Raw genomic sequence first — 16,486 nt, 5'->3', positions numbered from 1 at the left:
AAAAATTAGGGTGCAAGGTCACCGAGTAGGCAAGAGTCAACTTAAGGGTAAAGTTAAAAACTTTAGGAAGAGAGCACACAGTTCAGCTTGTCATATAAATTAAGATCTGTCTTCACTTTGAAGAAATGGGGAAAATTGAATATTAAAATGGCTACGTTACTAAAGGCATTTTCTTCCCAATGCGAAAGAAAACAGGAATACTTGTTAGAGGGTGAGAAACACTAAAGGGATATTTCATAAAGAAACAGAGAGGAGGTTGATGCAATCCCAGAACCGACCTTGTTATCCGTCAGTAATGTAAACAAACAGGGCAACAAATAAAAGGGCTCTCGAGGCACTGTCCTGAGCAAGAGGAATCAAAACCAAGTTTTGTTTTCAGGGATGTGTTGCTTCATTTTTTTATTAAAACAGTCTAAATGGATTTGGACGGTTCCTAAAAGTCTCAACGGCCAGGGAGTGCCAACTGAAGCAGAGAGGGGTTTTCAACTCTGGAGCTGCAGGGACTCTGCTCTCTTAAGTCATCTTGCTCTCTGGCCATTCTGTTTTAAATACCGCTAGCATTAAATGCTGTCTTTTGGGGGGGGGGGGTTGTGTGTGTGTGTGTGTTTTTTAAGAGATTGTGAATGTTTCCCAAAGAACCACTAGAGGGCAGAGCTTTGTGATGTTCCGAAATTACTAATTGCTAAACCAGCCAAGACCTCGGAAGGGCGCGTATCCCTCCTGGTAGAAGAAAACAGGACTACGGCAGGGCGGAGCCCAAAGCCGCCTGATACAGAGTAGCCCAGAAGGGGGCGCTCCAAGCTGAAAGGGATCAAGACCGAGCATAGGCTCAGAGACACCCAATGGCCCGCACCGTCCACCGCTCTTAAAGCGCACAGTCCACCCCGCACCTGAGGCTACTTTCACTGCAGTCCTTCCCTTGACTAAGTCCCTGATGTTCATTTTACTGTGATTTCATCGGCATATAAAATATTGGGTGAGGGGCGTCTGGCTGGCTCAGTCGGTAGAGCATGAGACGCTTGGTCTCAGGGTCGTGAGTTCAAGCCCCACAGCTGGCGGGGAGCCTACTTAAAAAAAAATACTGGGTGGGCGCCTGGGTGGCTCAGCTGGTTAAGCAACTGCCTTCCGCTCGGGTCATGATCCTGGAGTCCCTGGATCGAGTCCCGCATTGGGCTCCCTGCTCGGCGGGGAGTCTGCTTCTCTCTCTGACCCTAACCCCTCTCATGTACTCTCTCTCATTCTCGCTCTCTCAAATAAATAAATAAATCTTTAAAATAAAAATAAAAAATAAAATAAATAAAAAAAATACTGGGTGAGAAGAGGCGGCAAATCAACTCTGGGCCTAAAGCATCCCTTATTTTCAGCCCCCATCTAAAACTCTGTCTTCTGTTGGGCTGTTAGCCTGCAGCAACCAGAGTCGAAGATGAAGGGAGCATCCTTAGAGCTGCTGTAATGCAGAGAAAAGGGGCCCGGAGAAATCCCTGGAGCAACCCTGAATCAGTCCTAGGCTGCCCCTGAGGGCTCCCACAAAACCCAGTCACTTCGGCCTCTGAGAAGCTTTCTCAGGCTGGAAGACACGAGAATGTCTTTGTGGGGCCCTAAGTCCCTGCACAGCCCCTGTCCCATGCCTGAGAACCCGAACACAAGCAAATTACGCCCTCATCACCCACTCCTGCAGGAAGGGTCCTCATTAACCCGTGTCCGGTGTGTCTAACAGACAGAAATCTGATCTCAGCCAAGGGTGTGGGAAGAGGCAATGGCAATTTTCTCTTTCTTTCCAACTTTGAATTAGAGACCCATTAATAATTATTGCCATTATGAAAGCAGGTACCTGGACAACTTGTTAATTGTCTTAGTAAAGATACTCCTAAGGAAAGAGCATGGCTTTTGAGGCTACACTAGGGCTCTGGAATTATCAGTGGATTTCAGTAGTAATTCAGGGTGGGCTCTTTTGCTTGCTATCCATTACCCCTCACACCCCACTCCCAACAGAGAAAAAGAGAGAGAAAGGACTCTCACAGCTTTCCATCAGAGTGGAATAAGCTTTGAAATCTATCCAGTGCTGGCTCTGGTGTTTACTACCTATATGACCGTGGGGAAATCAGTGGGACTATCAAAAGTCTACTTCAGTAGGAAGGAATTACAACGCTCCCCCCTACCACTGCACACATAAAAGCAGCCCCCAAAGAAAGGACACACTATAGGGTATTTTGTTAAGGGACAGCCTGGTGAGGGAATTGAAATAAGCCTTTTGTAAAGTAGTATGTGTTACTCATCCTAGTCCTAACTGAAATCTGGGTTTAATGACTAATGACCACATCATGATCAAGCTCCAAGCCTTACGCCATTTCCCTCTTTGCGGCCTCCAACAGGCATTAACGCCAAACCTGGTCAACCGCTGGCTGGTTTTTATTGTTGTTGCTGCTGCTGTTTTAGGCCAAGTTCTCTGCTGGGATCTGCCAAGACGGAGGAAAGCCCTGGCAGTCCCCTGCTAGTGATGCCTGGTCACGGGGTTCGCTCCTGGGGGCTGAGAGCGCGCCCCGTGGAGAGGACATCAGCGGGCGAGGCCCCCCCCCGAGGCCAGGAAGGTGGAGGAGCGTATTACCGTGGCTGCTAGTGGCTAAACAAACCACCAGTGCTCAGATACCTAACACAGAGCAAAAAAGGGTCTTGAGATTCTTCAAGATTTCCTCCCAGGGCCATCCTTACAATAACCCAGGCAGTGGTTTCTGTAAAAGCCGGATTAGATCATCTGTGCCCGGCCTTTTAGAAGTTTTCACGACAGATGGAGGGACACAGCTTTAGAGGAAAGCCCGGCTCACATCCGTCTACATTCATTATTGGCCCTGTTCTCCGAAATGCTATATGTTATCTTGAGCCTGTTTGTTTTTATCTGTCAGAGTGGTTTATTGTTAGGGAAATGTGGTGTCAGCTGTCTCTTCCCCACCATCAAAGCCGCTTCATTAAAGTTAATAGTGTTTGACTTGCAGAGATCTCTTACAGAGGTAACCCAAGAAAGCCCCTGCTGGCTGTTATTTTTCCGGCAGTAAAGGCACCAAATGGATGCAATAACTGCATTAATCTTTTAGGAAGAAGGAGGAAAAAAAAAAAAAAACCTACCACATTACTCTATCTAGTAGCTGCTTAATAAATGCACCTTGAATTCATGAGGCTAATGCCACCCTTCGGTTCAGGACAGGTCACAGAACTAAATGGCCTATGTCCTGCCTCTGCCGCTCAAAGCTCCATGGCCTGGGTGGGGCTTGTCACTTCCCCAGACTGAACTTGAATTTGTTAATCTCAGAATTAAGGGGGTTAGATTACAAGGGAGCTTTTTCTTTAAATCGGGGAACCCTCTGAACAAAAGTAATCTTGCAATGAAGCCTGATGTATAAAGCAGATAAAAGCAAACTTTTTCCAGCTAAAGGGAGAGAAACCAGAAGTCCCTCCTTCTCAGCATATCTACCTCCCTCCACACCGCCTCGGTCTACGCCCACCCTCGTCCCTCCCCCAGGGATCCTGCCCGACCCTGGACTTCCTGGAACAGCATCTGAAATCTACTGGCCTCGAAGGAATTATCTTTAAGGTCTTATCTGCTCCGAGTCTGGATTCTGTGATTAAGCAACTGGAGTCAAACCACATGGGGACAGTTTCTAATTAATGTAATAACTTCCTGAAAGTCTCTGCTCAGTGCCACACAACATTGAACGGTTTGGCTTTGGCTTTGTTTTCTGTCTCTCTTCTAATCACTGCTTTCTATTATGTGTTGTCAAATTTCCCTTCACCATTGGAGTAGTGGGTCTCAAGCAAGCTCGGTCACCTCTGGGTCACGGTCACCTAGTGCTAGTTAGTTCAGTTTCAAATGTCAGTGGGACTCAATTTAAATCTCATCACCTCCCTCCCCTGCAGGGCAGGCTGCAGCTGCGAGTGTGACTCTTCAGCATGCTTCCTCACCCAGTGGGCCACCCTTTTGGGCCAGAAAACCAGCAAGAGAGTCGAAGCCAACAGCCCTGCACCATAGCCCGTACCTGACCGCAGTCCACTCGGGCGATCTTCGCCACATCACCCAGCACACATGCAGGCTGCCTGGCCACCAGCCCCGCAGCCTCCTGCCATCCTTCTCTGGTCCTCTCCTCTGCTAAGCAGGCCAGCGGACAAATGTGCAAGGCTGTTGCTACCCAAGCAGGTGTCCAACAGGGCACCTAAAGCCAGTTTTCCCTTCTTGCAAGCAAGAGGGAATTTCTCCCCTCATTTAATTTGTTGAAGGAATTACCCCCCTGCCTCTGCCGCTCCCTAATGGAAAGGGGGGAAAATTATGAACACTGTTGCTCCAGAAGGCTACAGCCAATAAGACTCTCCCCTCTCTTCCTTCCCTCAGAACCTCCATGAAAGGCCTTCAGGATGAGAGAGAAGGCCTGAGTCAATGACTGGAGGTAGGAGGAGGACGTAGTAGGCTGCCCCATAGTAGGGCGAAAGGTAAAGGATGGAGAAGGGAAGGAGAAGGGGGCACATTGTCATTGGCTTTCTTTAAAATGTTGCATCTGCAACTACACTTCTAGTACCACAGAAAGAAATCCCACCAAACATCCTGTACACATGTACCACGAGGATATCTACCAGCTTCTATTTGTATTTGTACATGTAGTTCAGACTTGGATGGGTCTGTGTCAAACTCTGGAGAATCCCAAAACACACATACGGTTTTATTTTTTTGGCCCAAGTCCCTGCGGGAGAGAATAAAACAAACAAGAGCAAAGAGAACCCTCCCTCCCTTCCTTCCTTCCTTCTTTCCTTCCTTCCTTCTTCCCTTCCTTCCTCCCTCCCTCCTTCCCTCCCTTCCTTCCTTCAGCTCTGTCTAGGGAGCCTTTCCTTACACCAGGCAGGTGCTAGGCACTTGCTTGAGGCCATGGCAAATAAAACATGTTCCCTGCCTGGCCATGGTTACTTAGAACTACAGAAGTAATTCCACTTGTGTAACACTTCAGCTTTACTTTTCCAGAAGCTTTTATACCCAATAGTTCATTAGGATCCTCACAATAATGGTTATGGTAGATATAATCACTGTTTACAACAGAGAAAATAGAAATACAGCCAAGTTAAGGGACTTGTCTAGTCCCACCACTAGTTAAGTGCATCTGACTTCTGGTCTTTGGCTCTTTCTGTTTGACCAAACCGTACCCAAATGTATCCTGTGATTTCCTCACAACTGCTATTACAATGACTATACATTCCAGATTTTCCAGGATCCTTTCAATTTTAAATATTCTGTTCCTTTGTCTTCCAAATTGTGCTTATCAGACCCCTTGAATTAGTTCTGAAAATACAGTCACTTATATCAATTTTAGGTTTGAAAAATATAGCCATCGTGGGCTCTCTTTCTTACTTTAAACATTCTGAAGTGAGATTTAGACTTTATAGCATTACGACTATGCAAGAGTCACAGTTTTTCAATCAAATCATCCTTTGGTGTGGAAAATTATGTCAGTACACACATTATTTAAGCTATTCTGAAAACTACTCTGACATTCCTTTTACTAATCTTTTTCCTGTTTCAAATGCTTCCATCAGGCATTTCTGTCAGGCTTCTGAAGGGTCCCACATGCACACTTCCAGTGCAGAAATGTGTTCGTTTTTGGTTCACTGGAATCTTTCAGAATGTCTGGCACTGAAACAGATTGGCTTTAATTAAAATGCTATGATTTCTGTGAATTCCCATTAAGCTAGCGAAAGAAATCTGCATTTAAAAAATACAGTTAACACATTAAGGCACACTTGTACTGAAAAATGCGTCATGTTTAAAAACTACTTAAGCAGATGAAACTAAACTGCCTGTGATAAAAATGTGCTCATTTTTAGTAAAATCCTTCACTTCTGAAGAGAGGGGTTAGTTCAGTACATATGTGCCCAATTAGCCATAAAAACTCAACTAGACATGAACCATGCAATCCTCCAATCCGCCTGTTGATGTTAAAACATAGATCCTATTAACAGGAATGTAATTTAAATGGTTAAAAGTGATAAAGTACACAACTATAACCTGATAGGGCTTGAAATATGATACTGCTGGACACCGATGACAAACCAGTTTTGAATTATGACTCCAGCAAAGTCTGAAATAGCTCAAGCATGTTAATTAGTGATCCACAAATTCAAGAACTGCATTATATTATGTTATATATTCTATTCAGTCACACCTCTTTACCCACCAGCAAAAGCATGTCCTCTAATAGTCAGAGAGGAAAGCCAGGTGAAGCTTTTTGAATTCTAGGTCCTGGATACCCTAGGAACACCTGACATAACTTTCCCTCATTCAACTTACTTATCTTTCAAATGTGATCTAACTCAAGCTAGTTTCTCAAGGAACAATATTCCAGAGGACCCATGAAGTGCAGAGAAGTTCACGAGTTACTGGGAAAATGCATGAAGAGCAATCAGTATGATCACTTCTTGCCACATCAGTGAGCCCTGAACTGTGTAAGGGACACTCCCACATAAGCATGGGAAAGCCCGTGATGATCAAGAACTGGGAGGAAGATATCTGAATCATCTGTTATTAGCTTTATTAGAGATACATGTGAGCTGATGTACCTTACTTTTTATTATAAAATAACACCCTACACATTTATGGGATACGCTTGAGCCCATCAAGAAGATCCTGATGGCTCACCACTGACCTGGTGTCCTTGCTTTGAGAATCACTGCACTGGATGCTTATAATATTAAAGGCAGGATTTCTTTGATAACCACTTATAAATAAAATAAAATAGATTATTTTGGAAGGCAAACTAAACTCCCATCATCTCGCTTGACTGTCTCACCTTTTTAAATGGCCACAAAATAGTGCGCTGCTGGCCCCTTGATGGTGCAATTCGTTATCTCCAGTTATCTCTCATCCTTAGAATCAGCTCCTCTGGCCTGACCCAAGCCCTGTTTGCGCAGGTTCAGCAAATTCCCTCTGCTTTCATATTCACTGGAAAAGAGAAACATATTGTAACACCATTCTCCAAATACCATGCCACGATCGCAGATTTAGCAGATGGCTAGGAATAGTACACCCTACCAGAGGACCTGAGCTCTGTCAAAATTACCAAATGAGAGGCCGAACAATGTGTTCTAGCTGGTGTCCCTAAAATAACTAGTTTCTTGGAGGAGAAGGAGGAAATCAGCCTGTGAACACTGGCCAATCAATCTATGAACCACTGGGTATGAAGACCTCCATTCAAAGTTCACCAAATGTTACTGTGGCTTTACATCAGTAATTAAACTGTGAAATTCAAGAAATAGATGCTGTCATTGCCACCTTCCTAACCAAGCTCAGATTCATGTCTCCTTTCCATTTGCTGCTGCACCTCTTCTGAGTGGCATTGTATCTTGCCTGGACGGGTGCAGTAGCCTCTCATCTTTCACACCGCTGAAAAGTTAATCTTCCAAAAGTCCAGCTCTGATAAAATTGCTCCCCTGATCAAAAAACTTGAATCATTGGTTACCATCACCTGTCAGCAGAATTAAGGTCACATTCCTTAGCCTGGGATTCAAGGCACTTGCCTCTTTCTGATGTCCTTTCCCACTTCACTCCGAGCAATCTGCAAGGCCCAGTCCTCTCTGTACAGACTCTCCCGCATTTGCTCCCGCAGCATCCCCCCACCTAGGGTACTATCCCCTGCCTTCATTCCATTCCCTCATCACCTCTCTGAGTCGAAATCCTTCCCTTGGGTAAAGCCTAGAAGAGAGAAATTCCATCTTTGCTATAAAAAGTGCAAAGAACAATATCTGGCTTAAAAGCACTCATTAAACATTTTCTGTTATTATTGTGGTTACCACTGCCCCTGTGAGCGTGCCATGAAGGCCTTAATCTTCACAGACAGATTAACCCCTGCTCCTACAGGATGTTTAATTGTAGCTCTCTTATGATGTACCTAATTACTTTTTCTTTCCTCCCATAGTTATTTAACTATACATTTCATCTCCTATTATGGATTGTGAGTTTCTAAAATAGATCCGATTTCATTCGCTTTTGTATTTTCCAGGTCAGAATACAAGGCCTTACGTGCAAATCTTTGAAGAAAAATGTTAAATATCATGCCAAGCCACAAGGGGGCATGATTGAGCTACTGTAACAGTTGAATCCTCTTCCAGTTAGTAATAAATTAGGTTTTAGAATTGAGAGGCTTTTTTCCCTTGAAGGTCTATTTGTAAGCCTGTTTAAAGTAAATATATATGCATTATGTATGATTACAAATCTATTCATGTTGACATGGAAAGAAGGCTGTGATACAGTGAATTTTAAAAAGGAATAAGCAAAACAGAATGCCTGTGATCCAATTTTTGTATAACATCTAATCTTAAATATACGTGAGAGAAATAAAAGTCTGGAAGAATATCCACCAAAATGTTAAGAGCTGTTATATCTGGGAAGGGGGGGGAGAAATAGGGGGTGGGAACATGGAGGTTTTATTTTCTATTTTGTACCTTTCTGGATTTTTTTTAAATAAACAATACATATTAAATTTTATAATCAGAAAAATAAAGTCACTTACTTTAAGAAATCTCCAAGCAAAGTGTTTATTTCTCTTGTTACCTCACCTCCAGCCCCATGATATATTTAAAAGTAAATATTTGGGGAATTTTCTGATAAATTAAAGCAAAGAATCCCAAATTCTCTTGGTACATGGTGCCCTTTAGTATCTCAGTAATTTTTTTATGGCATCCCTTGGATGAAAGAAATACTTAACAGTTCCATTTATTAAGTGTCAAAGTCCAAACAACTTACGAAGTATTTATGTCCTAACAATTTCATGGCCATTTGAAAGAATAATATACATAAAGTGAAAAAAATTATTTTTATTTCATTCTTAAACGGTCACAATTACTTATTAATGGACTGTGTACACCTCTTGGGCACCATACAACTTCTTAAACTTTGACACTAGATTGGACACTGCCACTCTCATCTCCTACTCCACACTGATTTTCATTAGGTAGTCAGTTTTTATCACAGCTTCCAACCACCAAAAACCCAGCTTCACAAAGATATGACACCATCGGAAGGAATGCAGCGCGACCTAATGTTGAAACTATGAGCACCTCGAGCTAGTAGTTCTTGGGCATCCCACAACTGTCAAGTATAGTTGTGTTTCCCTTAAAAATTTAATATATCTCACGGCACCCCTGTGTGTTTACTGCAGCACCCCTGGGTGCCATGGTGCACAATTTGGGAACCAGTAAATTCAAATGATAAAACTGATTCCCTGTAAGGCTGGCAAAGGAGGAGAAACTCATTAAACTAGACTTGAAGTTATTCCAACCTAATAACTCAGTCAAAACTATTTTGTTTTCTCTAAACCAAAGTCTTCGGGGAAGGAGAAAAGGATGGTGTGGGAAGCTGGGCTGAGCGCTGGGTTCTGGTGGTTTCCCTATACCCCTGTTCCACCAAAGTCCTCTGCCAATGATTCTGGTACTCAAAACTAAGAACCAACAGCAGCCTCCAAAGCAGCATGTTCCTTGGTCCCACATTCTTTTCCGTGGTGTCTAGGATCTCCAACCAACCTACTCACTTTTCCGCCCCTCCACCCCAAAGTTTGAGGCTTTACAAAAATGTAGGAGAGCACAGCAGGCCCCAACACCGAACTGCTAACTGAGTTGACCCTCACCTTTCCCTGGGGAGCTTCTGGGACCAAGCCCCCCAGTCAAATACAGAACTGCTGCTATCCAAATCCATTTGCAGTCTGAATTTAAAAGTATTTTTTTCTCTAAAGTTGTTTTTTTTTTTAAAGATTTTATTTATTTATTTGACACAGACACAGCGAGAGAAGGAATACAAGCAGAGGGAGTGGGAGAGGGAGAAGCAGGCTTCCCACGGAGCAGGGAGCCCGATGTGGGACTCGATCCCAGGATCCTGGGATCATGACCTGAGCCGAAGGCAGACGCTTAACGACTGAGCCACCCAGGTGCCCCTTCTCTAAAGTTTAATGAGCCCAATTTCACATCTTGATTTAGTGAGATGGCTTGTGATTTTCTATTATCAATTCAAACATAATCAAAACAGACTCAAAAGGCATCTCCAACTTGTGGGGAAGGAAGTTCCAAGCAGGGAGTGCTTAAAGAAGTTCATCAAGACCACCGAGAGGTGGAAACAACACAAAGGTCCATATGCACATAAATGAACAGACAAGTGTGGTCTATCTATCCATACAATGGCATATTGTTTGGCCTTAAAAAGAAAGGAAATTCTGACCCATACCACAACATGGGTGAACCTTGAAGACATTGGGCTAAGTGAAGCAAGCTAGCCACAAAAGGACAAATACTGTGTGATTCCATTTATATGAGGTCCCTAGAGTAGTCAAATTCATAGAGAGAAAACAACGGCGATCACCAGGGGCTGGTGGGGAGTGAAGAATTCAGAGTTATTGTTTAGTGGGTATGGGGTTTCAGTTTGGGAAGATGAAAAAGTTCTGGAGACAGATGACGGTGAATGGTTGTACAACAATGTCAGTGTACTTAAGATCACTGAATTGTACACTTAAAAGTTAAAATGGTAAATTTTATGTGGGGTATATAATTTGATTTTTAAAAAATCAGTGATGGCTTTCTGGTAAGGGAAGCCCTTGATTTAAGTGGAATTGCATCCTTCAAAGTCACTTCAACAGCTTGTAGCGGCCCTAGAGATAAGTCCATTTGGATGATCTGGTATTAAATGCACACATGATGTTTCAAAACCCAAGGACCTGTTCTAAAGGAAACAATGTCTAAAGAGCAGTAGCAGAGCAGGGATAATGGAAAAGAGCTCCCACCTCCTCCAGGCCTTCTTCCTAAGAAAATTCAAATTTCCCCACAACTTCCCAACCCTTCAGGCACAAGTGTGAAAGCCTCACTCCTCTTCCTCTCAAGTTGATAATGCACTTTCCCTATGCTGTAAATCCAAGGCATGACGAAATAGGACCTAGAAGAACTGCTTGAAGAGATAGGCAAATGCAAACTGACCCGGGTTCCAGAACTCAGTGTCCTGGGAGTAAGGCTTCCTGCGAGATGTTTTCTTGTTATCATGTAGGACTGATGTTGCTAAAGGTCCAAGGCACTAGGCTTGCTCCTTACTTGAAGTCTGGGGAGGAGAGGGGGTTTCTGGGGAAAACCTGGGAAATGCTGGAGGATACATTCTCTCTAAAGGCTCAGAGGAGTCCTGTAATCCAGAAATTTGAATTCCGCAGATCCTCACCCATTGATCATTTTTAAAATATGCCCAGCTCTTCCCCTCTTGACCTCTATTTTGTAAGTGGCATCCAATCTCAAATCTTTAGTCTTTTTTATTTCTTCTTTTGTCAGCACATTCCATCAGTCATCAGACTATGAATTCAGCTCCAGCCATACCTCTTCCATCAACCTGTTTTTCCTTGTCCCTTGCCATCATACTAGTTTATGTCCTGATGACTACCCCAGTAGACTCCTCCCTGGTCTTCGTATTTCTATTTTCTTCCCTCGTAACAGTCAGCATCAGAAGAATGTTCCAGATCACAGTGCTGAGCATGTCACAACTATGCCTAGAACCCTTTAGTGGCTCCCCATTACCCACTGGATAAAGAAGACCAGACCCCTGAGTCTAGCATGTGGGATTCTTTGTGGTTCTCACTCCAACCTGCCCTCCTAGCCACGTCTCCCACCTAGCCACATCTCCCACCACAGGGAACCTAACCCTATAGTCAAGTCAACTATTTTGCATTCCCTGAATGGACCTCAAGGTTTCCCATCACACCCAGCCCACCCTCCCCACCAGCCTCATCCTCAATCAGTTTTGAACCCACTCCTCTTCTCCTTGTCTTTTTTAAAAAAACGATTTATTTATTTAAATGGGGGGGCACTCGAGAGCGGGGAGAGGAGCAGAGGAAGAGAGAGAATCTCAAGCAAACTGCCGTGTGAGCACAGAGCCTGACTCGGGGCTCAATCCCACAACCCTGAGATCATAACCTGAACTGAAACCAAGAGTCCTATGCTCAACCAACTGAGCCATCCAGACACCCCTCTCTTTGTCTTTATCCATCTTTGAAATCTGGCTCAAATGCTGGGACCTTGTGAAATCATTGATCTTTTCTTTGAATTCTCCCAAACACTTCGATAGTAGGAATCTCATAGTTCATAATACACTCAGCTTGGTTTAGTGTCATAAGTTTCAAAATAGTCAATAGTACAGTTTTGACCCTTAAACAACACAGGGGTTAGGGTTACTGACACCACACTGTGGAAAATCCAAGTAAGCTGTACTAGTCTATGAACACGTGTTTTTTATGGTATATGTATTATATACTGTATTCTTACATTACAACAAGCTAGAGAAAACGTTATTAAGAAAATCACAAGGGGGGGCATGCCTGGGTGGCGTAGTCCGTTGAGCCTCCACCTCTTGGTTTCAGCTCAGGTCGTGATCTCAGTATAGTGGATCAAACCCTAGGCCAGGCTCTGCACCCAACGCAGAGTCTGCTTGGGGTTCTCTCTCCCTCTGCCCCTCCCCACCATGCACTTGCGAGCATGCGTGCACTCTCTCTTTAAAGTTTTTTTTTTTTTTTTTTTTTTTTGACAGAGAGAGACACAACGAGAGAGGGAACACAAGCAGGGGGAGTGGGAGAGGGAGAAGCAGGCTCCCCGCAGAGCAGGGAGCCCAATGTGGGACTTGATCCCAGGACCCTGGGATCATGACCTGAGCCGAAGGCAGTCGCTCAACCGACTGAGCCACCCAGGCGCCCACGTGCACTCTCTCTTGCTCAAATAAATAAATCTTTAAAAGAAATCTTAAGAACAGAAAATACATTTATAGTACTGTATTTATCAAAAAATATCCACATTTAAGTGAACCCACACAGTTCAAACCTGTATAGTTCAAAAATCAACTTTAAAGTATTCCACATTGAAGGACTATAAACAAATTTGAATATAAAACTGTGCTACCATCTGTTAGTTTCCCCAAATGCCTAACATGATGCTTTATACATAAAAGCATTTAATAAATGTCTGTTGAATAACATTTAACACACACCATCAAATTCCTAAACCTTAATTACATCCTTAAGCCAGTGATAGTATTCTTTTTTCTTTCTTGCATCACAGACGTTTTTTCTAATGAAATCTTAGATTGAATCCCAATATGTGTTTTATAGGAAGATTTTATATGTATTCTATATACAGAGTAAAGCACATGTAAGTGGCATCTCATTTTATATACATTTATTTTAAATTAAAATTTACAGCATTTCTTATTATTAAGTGAACTATGAGAATAGGAGGCTGTTTCAGTGAATATAAAATTTGAAGCAGAGGGTTAGGAGTGGTGGTTTGCACTGAGCCATTTCCATATCCAGCTTATTTCTGTGTTTTGACACAGAATTTCACATGAAATCCTCCCTGGTCTAGGTACTCAATTTTTCACATGATTTTAGATGATTCAGAAAATCCTGATCCACACAACTAAGCCACAGTGTGCAATTTTATGTGAGTGGACATTGGCAGGGTAACGAATTCCATTTTTTTAAAGCTCAGATACAACCTCCTATTATCTGTAACACATTAAGAAAGCCATATACAGCAATTAAGAACCCAGAGTCAGATTTAAATCCTGGCTCTCCTCTGTTTAACAATGCAGACCGTAAGCAAGTTATTCAGCCTCAGTTTCTGCATCTGAAAACTGGAAATAATAATAGTTCTTCCCTCATAAGAAGTCCTTCTTGTACAAGAACAAGACAGGCTGCACAAATTAATGCCTCAAGAGTCTTCAGTGTGTTAAGAGACAGGCAGTACAGGATACACTGAGGTGTGCAGCTTTAATGTTTTATTATATACTGAACCGTTATTTAAACATTTATATGTGTAAAGCATAAAGAATAGCAGTATAATGAAACCCATGTTCCCAATTGGCCCGTTCCTTGTCCTCCCCAGTGAGGACTGTTACCTTTGCCATACTTTTTTTTTTAAGATTTTATTTATTTATTTGACAGAGAGAGACACAGCGAGAGAGAGAGAGAGAGCACAAGCAGGGGGCAGTGGGAGAGGGAGAAGCAGGCTTCCCGCTGAGCAGAGAGCCCGATGCGGGGCTCGATCCCAGGACCCTGGGACCATGACCTGAGCCGAAGGCAGACGCTTAACGACTGAGCCACCCAGGCACCCCTGCCATACTTTATTTTTAATTTTTGTTTAGCACTTACCCTACTACTATGTGCCAGGTTCTGTTCAAAGTGCTTTCCAAAACATCCACATCTCCCCCTCCCCACAACCCCACGAAGTGGAGAGCATTACTGTCTGCATCCTACAGATGCAGAGCGTGGGGCACAGGGAACTATGTAACAGCAGGCTCACAGTTTGTACACGGAGCTGCCGTGATCTGAACCCAAGCAGTAGGCCTCCAGAGTCTCTGTTCTCCAACACACCCAGGCTGGACACAGTGTTAAGGGCACTCTCACACTCCCTACGTGACTGAATACAGACTTAACACCCACCATGTGCCAGGCACCGTGCTGGGCACTGCAGAGCTTAAGGACAAGCTTCTTCCTTGCTGGCACCTGACAGTTCCCAGAACAATGGTTCCTCCCACAGGTGCTGACTCCAGCTCTCTCACAGGCCCAGGCAGCTGTAAGCGCCTGGAGGGGCTGTGTGTGGCCTTGAGGAAAAGGCAAGCAGGCCCAGCCACTTCACCTTGGTGTTGGCCAGGGTGGTTCTCTGCAACAATCAATCCCCAAGGAACCACGGGGAAATTCCAAACGTTCTGCCCCCACTCCCAGCCTCTTCCTCATCAAGGCTTCCTCTGAGAAGTGAACCACATAGGGCTGCGCAGGAATCCGCAGCCTTTGCCAGCAAGCAGGCCAGTTGCAGCCGCATGGCCCAGCCCACAAGGAAAAGACCTCAACTTTAGCGCATGTCACTCCCCTAATTATTCCCTGTGCCTGGAGTCCAACAATAACAGAGCGTTTTTTCACAAGCAGCTCCCACCACGAACCTTGCAGCCTCATGCGTGCAGCCAAGCACTGAGAAGTGCTAAAGGGTCAGGGGGTTTGTGTGGCCAGCAGTCCCAGGCCTCTGGGGGAGAAACCCGGCCACTTTCTAGTCCAAAATCTGGCCCCAGAAAAACTGCCTGAGGCTTCAGCTGCCTCCAGGGCCCACTTCCTGGGGCTGGGCTAGGTCACTGTGGGTGGGGCCCTAAAGAAGGGCCAGCAGATCAGAAAGCAGCTGCCCCCAAGCCACCAAGGGAAAGAAGCAAGGGGTGGGGGACAGGAGACTAAAGAAAGACGTTTCCGGGGCGCCTGGGTGGCTAAGTCATTAAGCATCTGCCTTCGGCTCAGGTCATGGTCCCAGGGTCCTGGGATTGAGCCCCGCATCGGGCTCCCTGCTCAGCGGGAGGCCTGCTTCTCCCTCTCCGACTCCTGCTGCTTGTGTTCCCTCTCTCACTGTCTCTCTCTGTCAAATAAATAAAATCTTAAAAAAAAAAAAAAAAGATGTTTCCTCCAGGGTCACATTCACCAACTGCTCCCAAGGCTATACTATATGGCAAAGATTGGTTTTTTAGTAAATTTATTTACTAAATACCAGTCCTGGCAGATACTGGGATTGGGGGGTACAATTCTGGGATATAACAGCAAGTAAAACAGCAAAGTCCCCTGCATTATTGAGGTGGGGGGAGGCAGCAATAATCAAATTAATAATTTCAGATTGTGATTAGTGCTTTGAAGAAAATAAAATATCATTGTCCCATGGGGTGGACAGGGAAATGAATATGAGCTAAGATCTAAATGAGGAGGAGCTAGCAAAGCAAAGGCAAGGGAAAAGCATTTCAGGCAGAAAGAACAGAAGTGCAAGACCCCGAAGCCTCTGTCTGATTAAATGCTGATTAGAGGTTTAAAAAACGTTTGATGAAAAACCAGTTCTCTCAAAATTGTAGTACATGGTAGAGTTATTTCCTTAAGAGCATAAAGATCAAAGTGCTATGTTGGAAAGAAATTTGTCCTTGGCTTTAAGGGAAGATGCAAAAAGAATGTCTGTGAATATATATTTACATTTATATGTCTCACAAGGATCTTTTTAAAAAGCCTTTCATGTCCTTTATCCTTTAAACTTTTGTAATATAGGTTGAAAGCACGATACAATCTTTAACTTCCAGCTCCTCATGCACTGAAAGATCTTTCTCCTAGAACTAATGAAGACATCCGTTCTGTCCGGATGTAATTTACCTCCCTTGTTCCAGAATTTGAAATAAGAATGCCATGTACCTCTAACTGCAACTATGTAAAAAAAAAAAATTCGTGTGCACGTGGATTAAGGCGATGGGAGAATACGAAGGGGTGGCGGTAGTTTTTCAATAGTCCTTTGTTGTTATTAAAACTGGGAAGAAAAGAATACATTGTGCATAACCGTGCAATTTTCTTGTCTTTATCTTAATAAATGTGTTTTTAACTGTTTATATCCCAGTTCCACCATCACTGCCACCTACAACCTGTCCCGGCTACAAATAAGT

At 43.8% G+C, this 16,486-nt stretch overlaps 1 protein-coding gene across 2 annotated transcripts in view; it reads right to left on the bottom strand.

Annotated features, from left to right (window-relative positions):
* The window catches only part of LOC123857261 (uncharacterized), a 182,467-nt gene that overhangs the window by 165,231 nt on the left and 750 nt on the right, over positions 1-16,486 (bottom strand). Inside the window, exon 2 of one of the 2 annotated variants that reach the window (XM_045893949.3) lies at positions 6,819-6,970. The exons of the other annotated variant lie outside the window; for it this stretch is intronic. The gene's annotated coding sequence lies outside the window, so the exon portion shown is untranslated. The remainder of the gene's footprint in view (positions 1-6,818; positions 6,971-16,486) is intronic. 2 annotated transcript variants of the gene reach the window in all.

This window comes from Mirounga angustirostris, unplaced genomic scaffold (genome assembly GCF_029215605.1).
Source record: "Mirounga angustirostris isolate CCGP_5_RB_7025 unplaced genomic scaffold, mMirAng1.0.hap1 SCAF_13, whole genome shotgun sequence".
Classification (NCBI taxonomy): Eukaryota; Metazoa; Chordata; class Mammalia; order Carnivora; family Phocidae; genus Mirounga; species Mirounga angustirostris.
Note: the sequence above shows the minus strand (reverse complement) of the source record. Positions and strands in the feature narration are given on the sequence as shown.